Source organism: Aquarana catesbeiana, linkage group LG01 (assembly GCF_042186555.1).
Source record: "Aquarana catesbeiana isolate 2022-GZ linkage group LG01, ASM4218655v1, whole genome shotgun sequence".
Lineage (NCBI taxonomy): Eukaryota > Metazoa > Chordata > Amphibia > Anura > Ranidae > Aquarana > Aquarana catesbeiana.
Window position 1 is genome coordinate 536160759 of NC_133324.1, and position 16319 is coordinate 536177077.

General features: G+C 39.3%; 1 protein-coding gene across 4 annotated transcripts in view; it reads right to left on the bottom strand.

Moving 5' to 3' along the window:
• Positions 1-16319, bottom strand: part of TIMM44 (translocase of inner mitochondrial membrane 44) — an 822359-nt gene that overhangs the window by 609893 nt on the left and 196147 nt on the right. The window lies entirely within an intron of this gene.

Here is a 16319-nt window from a genome sequence, read left to right on the forward strand (position 1 = left end):
TTTTTGTTACTTTGTTCAGAGTGCGGTATTTTATCCCCTTTTTTACGAATTAAATAGAGTGTTATTTTCCTGTAACAGAATCGGGACCTCATTATTGATAAATAGGGGTGAAGCCCCCCCATGTACAGATTGTAATCTTGTACACATGTTGGCTTTACAATGGGACCTAGTCTTCTCTGAACTTCAACTGTAGTGTCATCATGGATGATGGACATCATATACACATTCCTGGTATCCTTCCACCTCAAGGCCAGCACTTCGTTGCATCTCAAAGTTGCTATTTCTCCCCTTCACAATTTCCTATTCACTATGGCTTGTGGGAGGCCTTTCCTATTCTTTCTGGAGGTTCCACAGGCCAGGGTTTCTGCGAGGTATAGGTGTCTGAAAAGGGGCAGGCTGGTGTAGAAGTTATCCAGGTATATGTGGTAACCTTTCTTCAGCAGTGGGTATGCCAGGTCCCATACAATTTTACCAGTTGTGCCCATGTAGGCCGGGCACTAAGGGGGCTGGAGCTGGGAATCTATTCCTTCATATATGCGGAACGCACACAGATATCCCGCGACTCTCTCGCAAAGCTTATATAAATTTCACTCCGTATTTGGCCCTTTTGCTAGGAATGTATTGTTTTATTCCTAGACGGCCTGAAAAGGGTACCAAAGGACTCATCTACACATATGCTTATCGGGGACAGCGTTCTGCAAATCGTTGGGAAAAGAAATTAATGAGTGGTAGAATTTTATATAATTTATCGTAATTTGGATGATTGCGGGGAGGGCACTGGGTGTTGTCACTGAAATGAAGAAAGAGCATTATCTCGTATCGGGACCTGGACATTACGGAAGAATAAATGGGCATGTGGTGGATGGGGTTGGTGGACCAATAGGCAAGTCCTTCATTTTTTTTGTAAGCCCCATGTTTATGGTGAGGCCCATAAACACTTTGAACTCCTCCAGAGTCAAAACCTTCCACTCAAATGGACGGGCATATGATTAGGGGTTGTTGGCAATATGCTGCTGGGCAAATAAATTGGTCTGGTCCACGATGTGTTGCAGCAAAGTGTTGGGCAAAAATAAATAAAAACAATCAATTTCAGAAAAATTTGATTAGTAGCCTGCACACCTGGCTGTGCGGTGAAAGGGGGAATTCTTGCTGATTCTGAGTCGGAAGGCAGCCATGTTGGATTGGCAAGACCAGCTGGAGGATATGTAGCGGCCCTGGCTCTTGGGGGACGTGGCACTCCAGTGCTGGTAGTTGGGGCATTTGGGCGTGATGCTGCGGCAGTGCTGGTACTGGGCCTGGGCATTTCTTGTGGCCTTTTGCTGGTGGCAGCGCTGGTAGTGGGCCATTGGTTTTGGCATCTATCGCTGGCGGCAGCGCTGGTACTGGGCCTGGGAATTTGATCCTGGGGTATATTGCTGGTGGCTGCCTAGTTTCCAGAGCGCCATGCTCTTTTAGGAGGGATCCATTCTTCCTCTGATTCATTTCCTGATCCATTACTATCGATCGGTTCAAATGCTGAATTTGATTCACAATCAGAATTGGCATTTGAATCTGATGAGAACTCCCCACTGCTCTCATCAGTCATGGAGAGGATCTGGAACGCCTCCTCACTTGTACAGAATCTTTTGGACATTTTTTCTGATGGGCTGTGCGACTGGTGACAAATGACGGTCACTGATGGGTGATGTGTGACAGGTGACAGTCACTGATGGTGACTGGTGCACTTTATGGTGCCTTGCTGTGGCTGGATAAGCCGCTTATGCGGTATTTTCAGTATACCTCATATGCATTAATGATCTCCAGATTGACATTTTCACCTTAGCGCAGCATATCTTTTGTACACACTGATGTGGTGACTGTTGGGTGACAGCTTTTATGTGGGGGGGCGATGTGACAGGTTCTCTTTACCGTGGTGTTGGTGCAATACACTACAATACATAGATCACTTTAACTGACAATCGCACGGTCATGCAACGCTGTACCCAAACAAAATTGACGTCCTTTTTTTCCCCACAAATAGAGCTTTCTTTTGGTGGTATTTGATCATCTCTGCGGTTTTTATTTTTTGCGCTAACAAAAAATGCGACAATTTTGAAATAAAAAAAAAAAAAAAATTTTTTTTACTTTTTGCTATAAAAAAAATCCCCAATTTTTTAAAATAAAAGCTATTTTTTTCTCAGTTTAGGCAGATATGTATTCTTCTACATATTTTTAGTAATAAAAATCGCAATAAGCGTATATTGATTGGTTTGCGCAAAAGTTATAGCGTCTACAAAATAGGGGATAGATTTATGGAATTTTTATTATTATTCTTTTACTAGTAATGGCGGCGATCTGGGATTTTTATCGTGACTGCGACATTATGACGGACACATCGGACACTTGACACATTTTTGGGACGATTGACAATTATACAGCGATCAGTGCTATAAAAATGCACTGATTTCTGTAGAAAGGTCACTGGCAGGGAAGGTGTTAACACTAGGGGGCGATCAAGGGGTTAACTGTGTTCCCTGACTGTGTTCTAACTGTAGGGGGGAGGGGACTGACTATAGGAGATGACAGATCGTGGTTCCTAGCTATTAGAAACTCACGATCTGCATCTCCTTTCAGAACAGGGATTTTTGTGTTTACACACACACGTCCATGTTCTGCCAATCGTGCCGGCGATCGCTCGGGGCCGGCGGTCATCGCGACCGCCGGTCCCGAGCATCCCACCGGCAGTGCAGCAGGCGCGCGCGCCAGCTATCCCGCTTAAAGGAGCGAAGTACAGCTAAGACAGCTCGCTGCATGATGATGGCGGCTGATCGACAAGTGGTTAATTACAGTACCTCAGCTTTAAAAAAACACCAGTGGATTCTAAGATAGGGGTAGGAACAGGTATTTATATTCTGATTGGCAAATATCTCAGGAGAGTGAAACTGGCAAACAGTTTATAAAGAGAATGAACATTAAGGAACAAGGAAAAAAGGGTACAATAATATATGAAAGGGGGAATCCCTTGTGTGATATGTTTGTAGTACATGTCAATATACTTATAAAATACATTGGTACACATAGGGATGAAATAAGAAAACAATTATAAGAGTTAGAGAATTATAGATAGGTGCCATTACCTTGTTATAGATTTTATTGATTCTAGGTAGTGTGCTATTGAAAAGATGCGGGAATAAGGAGGTCTCCCCTTTATGAATATTTGTATATAGCGTATAAGTGCTCATTATGCTTGCAAGTAGTAACTGTATAATTGTTAAGTAGATGTTTTAATGTGTTTTTGATAACCCCTTAAGGGTAAAGGCATGGAATGGTCTCAAGGTTGCAAACGGAATTATTTTTGGGTGTGCAGCTTGCATAATACAGTTGCATGCTCAAAAATACATATCTTTGCTCGAATAGAGTGTATTGTTTTATAGAAAGTATAAAGAGGATTTTTTTTTTTAGCAAAGAAAACAGCATACATTAAGAGAGATTCTTAAAAAAAAGGTAGTACACTAAAGCGTTAGCATTCTAGATTAACCACTTCGGCCTCGGAAGATTATACCCCCTTCCCGACCAGAGCACTTTACAATTTGGCACTGCGTCGCTTTAACTGACAATTACGCTGTCATGCAATGCTGTACCCAAACTAAATTTTGGTTTGAAGAGCTTTCTTTTGGTGGTATTTGATTACCTCTGCGGTTTTTTATTTTAAGATTTATGACATTTTTTTTTTTTACTAGTAATTGCGATGATCTGCGATTTTTTGCAGTACTGACATTGCGATGGACAAATCTGACACTTGACACATTTTTGAGACCATTGACATTTATACAGCAACCAGTGCTATAAATATGCACAGATTACTGTGTAAATGTCACTGGTAGGGAAGGGGTTAACACTAGGGGGCAATCAAGGGGTTAAATGTGTATTCCCTAGATGTGTTCCAACTGTATGGGGATGAGACTGACTGGGGGAGGAGACATATTGTTTGTTCCTACTAAGTAGGAACAACGATATGTCTCCTCTCCCCTGATAGAACAGGGATTTGTGTGATTACACACACAAATCCCCATGCTGGCTCTCGTGCACACAATCGCATTGGGTCCCCCGCCGTGCAGCAGGGGCGTGCGCCCTCTGGTGGCTCTTAAAGGGAAAGCCATACCCGTACGGGGTTTCACCCAGGAGAGCCATTCTGCAGCAGTATATATACGTGAGCCGGTCGGGAACCGGTTAATGTTAAGCCCTTTTGTCTCTTATTTACATTTAGTGTTGTAAAAACTTCTGTTTGATAAGACAGCACCATGTCAGCTTAAGTTGTAGTGCACTTTACTTCCGCTTTTTCTGCGTATATGCAGTAGTTCCTAACCAAGCCTCTTTTTTGTGACCATGACTATGGCAACTATGTCCGACTCTTTAGCTGGGAATGCCAGAAGCTGTTAACACCTATTTGTCAGGATATCCCATTGTTCAGCTCTCTAACATAGTGCTGAGCCCCTCCCGCTCAAGCAGCCGAACTCATTGCACTTCCACGGACATGTCAATTTTTAAAGGACAAGATGCCAATATTTACATGGATTCCAAATATGCACATAGTATGATACATTATTCACCTAGAAGCGACGATGCTTCGTTTCTGCAAATGGGAAAGGGAAAACACGAGCATCACTAGTCACTGATTTTTGGATGTTCGATACAAGCCAAGATCTATTGCAGTGTTCAAATGCAAAGCTCATATCACTTCTAATGATCCTGTAGCTTTGAAAAATGCCTTGGCAGACAGAAGCTACAAAGGCTACTCAACTGCCCTTAGGATCCCAATTTAGTGTCTCTTTGGCCAGGTTAGAAACCCCACAATTCCAGAAACATCTCTCTCCGCTTGACATCAACTTTTGCAGGAACTTCTGATCACTAACACACAGGCTGATATTTAATATTGGAACAAGAAAGCTTTACCTCACCATAGTGCACCCGTATGGTATAGGACACAGAGAGCATTTGTTAACATTGCAGAAACATTGAACAAGAACATTTAACACCTCCCCAAAGAAGCTATTCACAGATGGGGTTGTCCTAGAACAGGGATCTCCAAACTACAGTCCTCCAGCTGTTGCGGAACTACACGTCCCATGAGGCATTGTAAAATTGACATTCACAGATATGACTAGGCAGGATGGGAATTGTAGTTCCTGAACAACTGGGAGGGCCATAGTTTGGAGACCCCTGTCCTAGAATCATAGTTACAGACAAAGGTCCAGCTTTCACCTCACAGGTAACACAGACAGTCTCAAAACCACTAGCAAATGAGTAGAAATTTTTCATTTCATGTCATCCGCAGAGTTCAGGCATTGTAGAGAGAATTAGCAGGACAATAAAAAAGAGGAAGTGATTAGAGACAGGTGGAACATTTGTGAAATGGGAGACATATTTAACTGCTGTCTTAGAGATAAGGATGACTCCTAATAAAACATCCAAATTGTCACTTTTTGAAATTTTGATGGGAAGACCTTTTCTCACATGGAACCACACAGGTTTGTGCAACAGGGAAATGTGTATATTATATATATATATATATATATATATATATATATATATATATATATATATATATATATATATATATATATATATATATATATATATATATATATATATATATATATATTATTTATTTATTTATTTATATATTTATTAAAAGGAAAAAAGACTGCGCAAAAAAAAAAAAAAAAAAAGGAAAAAAATAAATAAAATAAGCATAATGCGGAAATGGCATTCAGTGAAGTGAATCTTGATATAATGATTCTTGTGTGCAAAAAAACAACACCAGTGACAGTGAACCTCCACCGTATTGCCTTTTGGTAAGCGCGTATTCTTTACAGTGGAGGTTCACTGTCACTGGTGTTTTTTGCACAAAAGAATCATATCAAGATTCACTTCACTGAATGCCATTTCCGTAAAGGATATTTTTTGATGGTATCCCCTTTTATGTGGGGATTTACCATTGTATTTCACATTCTATGGACTGTCACATTATGCTTATTTTATTTTTTTTTTCCTTTTTTTTATTTTTTTTAGCGCAGTCTTTCTTCCTTTTAGTGTATTGCGTTTGTATATATATCATACAAAATTGAACTGCAGCTTATTTATTTTCATTTCTCATTTATTTTATTTAAAATAATTTTTTCAGCGCGGTATTTCCTCTTTATTTACATGTATATATATTTTATCAAAAAAGGAATATGGGTATTTTTACATTGCATTTGAGCCTCAAATACATCATTTTAGTAGGCGTTGCCAGTGCTTACATTGGTGCAATTCTTGAGGGCAATTTGTGCAAATTTCTGGAATTGCTTTGGACTGACACTAGTGTGTATACAGAATGCACAGCTAGGATTTTAACAACTTATCTGGACAAAATGTTTTACACAATTCTCAAAAGAATAAGACTTAATTTTAACACATAATATTGCCATCTTTGTACTGTACATTTAATATTAGAAGTTGAATAATTAAATTAGAAATTGAATTGTCCAAGTTAACTGAATTTTAACATAGCAAGGGGACAGCTGAAGACCCTTTGATGTATTAAACCTAACTGAACATTTCAAAGGGTGTTCAGGTGGTATCTGTTAATCTAATCTAATTACACATATCTAAGGGGACTTGATGTTGATTTGCGGGAGTGCAAATTGGGGTGGTTTATGACTGCAGCTGTTCACAGCTGGGGGTGGTTGTCTGTCTGAAAGACTAAAGTATATCAAAGAAAAACAACAACCTCCGCGCCAGTGGTTTCAATAGTTATAAAGACATAAGTGATTCATATAAAATCATATACAGAATTGCCAAAAGTGAAAAGTGTAAAAATTAACAAACACATATACCAAGCTGCTCCCCAAATTTGAACAGAAAGATCAAAGATGAATAATAATAATAATATAGGGGGCGCTAAAAGCTACAGAAAAATTGTTTTGAGAAAAAAGAAAAAAAACACAAAAACCAAAAAAATTATAGATTAATGTGCTTAATTAAATAATAAAAAAATATGAATATAAAAAAGTGGCAATCACAATAGGTGAATAACCTGAAAAAACTTAAAAAAAAAAAATACTGTGATGACAATAGTAGTGATTGTCCCAATCCAGTGAATAATTCAAAACAAAAGCGATATCTTCAAATATGTGCCAAATTCTTGCCGTTGATATAAAGAATTCCGTCACCAAAGAAGAAAGAATACACCTTGAAGTAATAGATATCTGCTTACCAGATGACCCCTTTACTTAAAAAGAGAGTCGCTAGCGCTTGTACAGGATGGTGCCTGCTCACATGGAAGGCTGAACAATGGATGATGCCTTAGGCATGGATCCCTCCCGTCCCACTCATTCAAGATAAGGATATAAGGGAAACAAACAAAGTCTCCATAGCGTAAAACCATTTAATAAAAATTAAAATAACATTGAAATAGTCAAATGGCCGCTTACATATGTAGGTGCCTACCCGGCACTGGGGCTGCTCGTATGTCAGGGTAAGATTGGTATCAAAGACCCGTCGCATCGCATCATGTTCGGCGTGCGTTCCACCCAGTACGAAGGGACAACCAGAGGATCCGGATGTTGGAAGGCAAAAAAAGACACATGACCACGTACCGCTCCGACGTACGTTCCGTTGTGAACGTCTTCAGGGAAGCGTACGTTGGTCACTAAGTTACGAGTATATATCAGAAGAAAAAGGGGCGGGTATAACTAGAGTGATAAAAAACTTCCGCTCGTATCAATAAAGTTGTGCTTCCGATCAGAATACACAAATAGCCAGGAAGCAAAACCTCCCTCTAGTGGCCATAAGTCATAATGATCCAATGGTTTCTAAGGCTAAGCAAGTAATATTACTTAGCACTTTATCATGTAATCATATGGTGCTCCCCCTACCGGTCATTAACAAGCAGGCGGAAATGTCCCATGCTGACAAATATAATAACTTTAATAAATTTAATAGTTGTTGTTGAGAATCCAATAAAAATTAGTTATTTAAGGTGCCTTAGTTACTAGGGAAAAAAACCTTTATTTTACCCTGTACTTCTATGCAGCCACAGTCTCGGTTTACATTTAGCATGAAAAATAAAAAAAGCTAAAATACTGTAGAGTCTCATAGGTCAAATCACTAGTCCAATAGTAATATATTCCAATTTGGGGGACCTACACTCCCTATTTTAAGAATCCCATCAAATAATGTTATATCTACCTAAAATTAGTGGGATTGGCAAAAAATTACAACAAATCAACCCCACTACCATATTCAATAATATAACCAGTACGTACCCTAAACTAATCATTAGTTAAAAAACAATTAAGATCTAGGTCTATATTCATCCCATGTGGTTGCATACTTTGTAGCTTATAGAGCCAATACGTTTCGTTTTTGGATACTGCCCTTTTCATATGGGTACCCCTCCAATCTCTTGAGATTTTATCAATCCCACAGAATGTACATAATGATGGATCACTATCGTGATAAAGTTTAAAGTGTCTTGAGACACTATGGTTAGGATAACCATTTTTAATGTTTGCAAGATGTTCATTAATTCTTACTTTTAATTGACATGTGGTTCTGCCCACGTATTGTAGGGAACACGGACATTCCAAAACATAAGTTACGTGGTCAGAATCGCATGTAATAAGGGGTTTAATATTAAATTGTTGTTGGGTTACTACAGATTTAAATTGAGACCTCTTTTTCTTAGAGCCCGGTTTCCTAGTTATTTTACAAGCATTGCACCTGGTACAATAATGGAAACCAGACCCATCTAAAAAAGTAAGTGGTTTCTTTGGTGGATCAGGTACATTGGGGGCTATTCGATTTCTAAGGCTGGTGGCCCTACGGTAAATGAATTTTGTTTTTTTTGGTAGATAGGACTGGAGATCTTTATCTTTTAACAGGATTGGCCAGAATTTCTTAAAAATGCTTTCTACTGTTCTGTATTGACGATGAAAACCCGATATGAATGCACAATCGCCTTTAAATTCTTTTGTTGGTTTGGGAGCCAATAAGCATTGCCTGTCCATGTTTGACACCTGTAGAACCAGTTTGTCCAGTACATGGGCAGAATAGCCCTTCTCTATAAATCTAGTGGTAAGAATTTCTGCTTGTGTAAAGTAGTCTAAATCATTATCGCAATTTCGCCGTATGCGCATATATTGCCCTTTGGGTACAGCCCCTATCCATTGCGGATGATGACAGCTATGTGTAGGGACATAGGCGTTGCAGTCTGTTTCTTTGAAGAAAGTTTTTGTACTAATGGTGTTACCTTGTTTGGAGAGTGTTAGGTCTAAATAGTTCACTTTGCTTAAACTGTATTCTGCTGTAAATTTTAAGTTATATCTATTAAGATTCATATATTCTAAATATATCAAAAAACTTTCCTTTGTTCCCTCCCACAGAATAATAACATCATCGATGTATCTTTTATACAACAAAAGTGATTGGGGTCTGTTTTTGAAAATGGTTTCTAATTCCCATTTGTTTAGCGTAATGTTTGCCACACTAGGGGCATAACAAGCTCCCATGGCTACACCGCCAGTTTAATTATAATAATCATTTAAAGCCCAGAAGTAATTGTTCCCCATGGCCATAGATAGTCCTTCAATCAGAAATTTGATTTGTGATTTTTTTATGGTGGATTTATTTGTGAAAGCCCACCTAACTGCTTCTAACACATCTATTTGCCGTAGATTGGTATAAAGGGACTCAATATCTATTGTTACTAATAAAGTTTGATCAGTAGCAACAATGGGTTGTAACAATGTGATTAGTTCTCGGCTATCTTTGAGATAGGATTGGCTCTGTGGGACCAGAGGCTGGAGGAAAATATCAAGGTATCCCCCCACCCTAGAGTACAGAGAGCCAATCCCACTCACTATTGGGTGGCCTGGTGGGTTTTCCTTGTTTTTGTGTATCTTTGGCACTATGTAGAGTACCGGAATTCTGGGTGTGGTTAAATTAAGATATTCTGCTTCTTTCTGGTTTAATATTTTTTTAGTGGTTCCTTTGGTGATCCATTTTAATAGTTCTTGTTTTAATTGTGGGGTAGGGTTACATTTTAGCTTTTTATATGTTGTAGTATCATTCAGCAGTCTCGTTAGTTCTTTGTTGTAGTTTTCCTTAGTATTACCAATCCTCCCCCCTTGTCTGCAGGTCTTACCACTATCTGTTTGTTCTCCTCCAGTTTTTTGATGCCCTCCCATGTTTTTTGATTATTTTGATGTTTTGATATTTCTATTAGGCGTACTTCATCCTGGACCATAGTCCTAAATACTTCGATATGGTGGTTAGAGCCTTTTTTAGGGTTGAATACAGAATTATTTTTCAGGGTACTGTGTACAAATGGGTCCTCTGTCTCCTTAGTTATGGGGTTAACATTTTGACCTGAGAAGTGTTTTCTGATATTTAATTTTCTTATATATTTTTCAATGTCTACAAATAAATTGAACTTGTCTATATTTTTATTTGGCGCAAATTTCAGTCCCTGTGCCAGGACTTCTAGTTCTGAATCAGAGAATTCTATAGTGGTTAAATTAAATAACAGATTTTAATTGTTTCTCTTTCTTTCTCCCTCTGCCTCTTCTTCCTCTCTTTCTACTTTTTCTATATAACTCTGTTGAGGATTGGTTGGGATTCTGTATTGCTCTTTCCAATCTCTCCATTCCCCCCTCCCTGATGTGGATAGGGGTTATGCACCGGTCTACCTCTAAAATTACCTCTATATTGTCCCCTAGGTGGTCTCGGTGGGTACTGGTTGCGGTTGTTGGCATAGTATCCATAGTCGGGAGGTCTATAATCTAAAGGGGCGGGTCTATTGTAATTAGATCCCCAATAGGGTGAATTATAAGTTGGTGGATAAGGGTGGGGATTTGTCTTAGGGTGATTGTTTTGACTGTGGACTGCTTTATTGTGGGCCCTCTGGGGTGTGCTTGGGCCCCGTTTAATTTTTTTTGCCATATTGGCTACAGTATTATGTACTTCAACTTCCCTCTCAGCTGATGATTCTTGGGGTGGGTTTGACTGTAGATTTTCTTGCCATTTGTATACCCTGTTTTCTTCGCAGTCCTTAGTGTCTCTAAAATATTTTTTAAGTTTTTTATCTTTAATCTCCCCATCATATTTAGCTAGATGGGTACTTAATTCCTTAGCCTTATCTGAATACTCTTTAGAGGACATAAATGGTTCCATGGTTGTCTTGAGTTCTTTGATTTTAGATTCCAAGACAGCTTTTTTGGCTTCACGCCTTCTGACCATCATTTGCATTAGTTTCTGTTCACAGGCGTTGAAGAATTGATACCACTCATCAAGTAGCCTCAAGTCCTCAACCCCATCATTGGGACTTATATCCCATCTTAAACTCCTGGGGGTTAGATTTTTGCCTATATACATCTCCAGGGATACAATATCCCACCACTGCCTAATTTGTTTTTCAGTGTCATGTTTGAGTTGTTTAAATCCCTTATCCAGGTCCACATTAATGCTGGGTGTTTGGTGAAAAACGTACGTCGGAGCGGTACGTGGTCACGTGTCTTTTTTTGCCTTCCAACATCCGGATCCTCTGGTTGTCCCTTCGTACTGGGTGGAACGCACGTCGAACATGATGCGATGCGACGGGTCTTTGATACCAATCTTACCCTGACATACGTTACGGGTAGGCACCTACAAATGTAAGCGGCCATTTGGCTATTTCAATGTTATTTTAATTTTTATTAAATGGTTTTACGCTATGGAGACTTTGTTTCCCTTATATCCTTATCTTGAATGAGTGGGACGGGAGGGATCCATGCCTAAGGCATCATCCAGTTGTTCAGCCTTCCATGTGAGCAGGTACAATCCTGTAGAAGCGCTAGTGACTCTCTTTTTAAGTAAAGGGGTCATTGGTATCTGGTAAGCAGATATCTATTACTTCAAGGTGTATTCTTTCTTCTTTGGTGACGGAATTCTTTATATCAACGGCAAGAATTTGGCACATATTTGAAGATATCACTTTTGTTTTGAATTATTCACTGGATTGGGACAATTAATCACTACTATTGTCATCAAAGTATTGTTTTTTTAAGTTTTTTTCAGGTTATTCACCTATTGTGATTGCCACTTTTTTATATTCATATTTTTTTATTATTTAATTAAGCACATTTATAATTTTTTTGGTTTTTGTGTTTTTTTTTTCTTTTTTCTCAAAACAATTTTTCTGTAGCTTTTAGCGCTCCCTATATTATTAAAAGTATATCAAAGGCCTGAATGGAGACGGCCAATCAAATTGCTCAGCCATTCAATGTCTAGTGAATATAACATGGCGTTCGGTCTATAGTAGTATCGTGGGTATGATAATTAGTAAGTACTCTTCCGCAGCAACCCAATTCTCCCAGAGAGATGCACTTTGACTTCCAACACAGAACAAAGTCCAAAGTCCACAGATGACAAAAAATCCGACAGAGTATATAATTCAGAGTCCCATTTTCTCTAGATTTGCGCCTTCATAGTACCACACAGACAAGACTAGACTATACACTATAGACTGAACGCCATGTTATATTCACTAGACATTGAATGGCTGAGCAATTTGATTGGCCGTCTCCATTCAGGCCTTTGATATACTTTAGTCTTTCAGACAGACAACAACCCCCAGCCATGAACAGCTGCAGTCATAAACCGCCCCAATTTGCACTCCCGAATATCAACATCAACAAGTCCCCTCAGATATGTGTAATTAGATTAACAGATACCACCTGAACACCCTTTGAAATGTTCAATTAGGTTTAACACATCAAAGGGTCTTCAGCTGTCCCCTTGCTATGTTAAAATTCAGTTAACTTGGACAATTCAACTGAATTTCTGGTCAACATGGCACTCCAATACAACATTATACATAAATCGGCCAACATATTACAACAGTTCAGAGAAGACGTGGCCCCGTAGTAAAGCCTGAATGTGTCCATGACTACAATCTGTATGGGGGGGGGGGATTTAAAATGATCAGATGCTGCAACCATATTTGCCAACCCGCAAGTCCAATTATTGGTATAAAAAAAGTTGCATTTCATCTGTTTCATATGGCCATGTTCAATTCAATTTGTCTGCTATCAAAAAATCACCCGAAAACCAACCCATCACCTACCTCAAATATATTGAAAATATTGTCACTGCCCTTATTTATCAACAAGGACCCGCCCCAGGAAGCATTCACTCTGATAGTGTGAGTCAACTTCATAAGCAACATTTTCCCTATAACATTCCCCTTGCAGAATCCGGAAGAAGACGATGTTGTGTATACTCAAGTAGAGGAGCTAGAAGAGATACAAGTCATTATTGTCCCCAATGTTCCTCCCAACCTGGCCTGTGTATCGGTGATTGCTTCAAAAATTATTACACATCCATCAGATATGAGTTACCTGTGTGCATCATTTGCCTGCCACCATGTTTCTACCTTCCATGTTGACTGACCCTGGCCTGTTTATGGACAATGTCTTTGCCTGCCGTTTTAACCACGTTTCTGACTTCCACATGCACCGACCTCAGCCTGTTAAATCAACCATGTTATTGCCTGCCACTTGGACCAATCTTTTGCCCTTCTACTTCAGTACACAGGGGTCTCACATATGTGAGGGGCTTCAGAATAGCGTCCTGACTAGAGAAAATCAGTTTTTGGTTTTCTGTGTTCCCAGAACAGGGTCTGGTTGCTCGGAGGCCTCAAAGAGATTTGGGTGGGAGAAGCCTCTACCCCTGGCCCTAAGCTTGATGGTCCTTCCTGCTGCCTGGACCAATACTTTGGCTGTGCTGACCATATCGCTGCCTGTAATGACCCAAGACTTTATGGACTGTGTTTATTTCTGCTGCCTAGACCAATACTTTGGCTGTGTTGACCATATCTCGGCCTGCTGCCTCTACTGACTATAGACAGTATTTCTGCCTGGACATCTCTGCCTGCTACCTGGACCAATGCTTTGGCTGTGCTGACAGTATCTCTTAAAAAGAAAGACAAGCAGCGCAGGTTACATTGTTCACAGTATATCTCAATGTTATCAAAAAAATGTCCTTTTGAGCAATACGCTCTCTGTGAGATACAAGCAGTCTATGAGCAGGGCAGCCTTTAGAAGGGAGGTGAAGCCGCTCCAGGTATGCAAAAGAAAAAACAGGAAAGGCGCCTCTTAGTAAACTGTATATTTAATGATATAATTTCATTAAAAGCACTCACATTTAATACTTTGTTAGTCCGGCATAAGGAGCCTCAGTATAGGCATACAAGATTGCGTCCTCCTGTGTCAAACAGTCGTATTCCTCTCTTGCTGCCGGCTGGTCTGTACGGCGTAAGCTTCCGGGATGCAGTGATAATCCAGAACGAGGCTTGGACATCCGCCGAGCAGTCAATTGGGAGGCTGGGGAACTGGAACGCAAATCCAAATGTATGTGCTGTACTGTCGTTAAGCGCATTAGAGGGCGCTCCTTTCTCAAGCTAGGGAGATTACGATACATTGCAGCCTATTTAAGTGCTCTCATAGCACCGCCGCCTAATGGAGACAATTGTAATTACAAAGAAAATAAAAGGAATGTAAGGTTATAAAAGCAGATGGAATAATTTATGTGTTTGTATGGGATAGAACTAAATATTCATACTATGCAACTAATCTCTTATAATTACTAATTTCCTATATACATACATGAGATGTTTTTGTGTATGTAGTAATCAAATTAAAAGTTAAATAATCAATTTTTGACTGAGTGTTGTTGGTATTATTATGCATATTATTACGGGTGTTTGAACAAATATAGTAGATGGGTATGAGCAAACTATATTGGCTTATAAAATAATGAGCTTTATATGGGGAAGGGAACACCTATATGCAGTGTATGGAGATGACAATATTTCTATGGGCACATATATGTGAGCATAGTGTATAACACTGATAATAGTGAAATTAAAAAATATATGATAAAATTATTAAAATTATTAAAATTAGTATTAAAACAAATCTCAAGTACTCATATCAGGGCATAATTTTTCAATAATATAGCTCGAAAATATGGCAGAATTCTTATTATATAATTAAACATAAAGCAAGTGGCGCATATTATTATAAAATGGTAGATATTTCTAATTCTTCATTGATTCCGCCGGGATTTAGGGCATCCAAGGAATAAATCCAGAAGGTTTCTCTTTCACATAATCTATAGAACCTTTCAGCTATGGGTAGGTTTTTTGGTGTTTGTTCAATAACCCATACCTCAAGACCTTCAGTGGATTTTGCGTGGTGTTCACAGAAATGGCGGGGGACACTATGTTTATCCTTCCCTCCTTCTATTTTTCTTCTGTGCTCACCAAATCTTTGCCTTAGTGGGCGTATAGTGCGCCCCACCAAATCTTTGCCTTCTGTGCTTTTTTTTTTTTTTTTTTTATTAGCGGTGCTATGAGAGCACTTAAATAGGCTGCAATGTATTGTAATCTCCCTAGCTTGAGAAAGGAGCGCGCTCTAATGCGCATGCTCTGAAACGCGTCGCTTAACGACAGTACAGTACATACATTTGGATTTGCGTTCCAGCGTCCCAGCCTCCCAATTGACTGCTCGGCGGATGTCCAAGCCTCGTTCTGGATTATCACTGAATCCCAGAAGCTTACGCCGTACAGACCAGCCGGCAGCAAGAGAGGAATACGACTGCAATCTTGTATGCCTATACTGAGGCTCCCTATACCGGACTAACAAAGTATTAAATGCGAGTGCTTTTAATGAAATTATATTATTAAATATACAGTTTACTAAGAGGCGCCTTTCCTGTTTTTTCTTTGACAGTATCTCTGCCTGAACTAACTATGGACAGTATTGCTGCCTGGACGATTGCTTTTGCTGTCGCTGACCACATCCATGCCTGCTCTCCTCTGTGAACCACTACACTACTAAAACCACAGGTAATCTTTTGTTATTTGTATGTACATGTTATGTGTCAGAAATATGAAGGGCCTTCAAATATATGATCGGTAGTCATGAAATTATATGTGTAATTTATGCTCCTAGAACGACTGGAGGTGCTATTTGGATGTTGGGCCTCTGTAAGTGGCCAGGCTGTGTAAAAGTGTCACACATGTGGCATCATTAAACTCAGGAGGAGCAGCAGAATGTATTTTGGGGTGTAATTTTTGCTATGTACATGCTATCTGTTAAAAATATCTTAATAAAAATCGACAACTTTGTGTAGAAAAAAAAATGCGTTTTCGTTTTTATCCCATGTTTTCTGAAAACTGGAAAAAAAATGAACCGTTCAAAAGACTCATTATGCCTCAGATTATACGTTGGGGTGTTTGCTTTCCAAAATGGGGT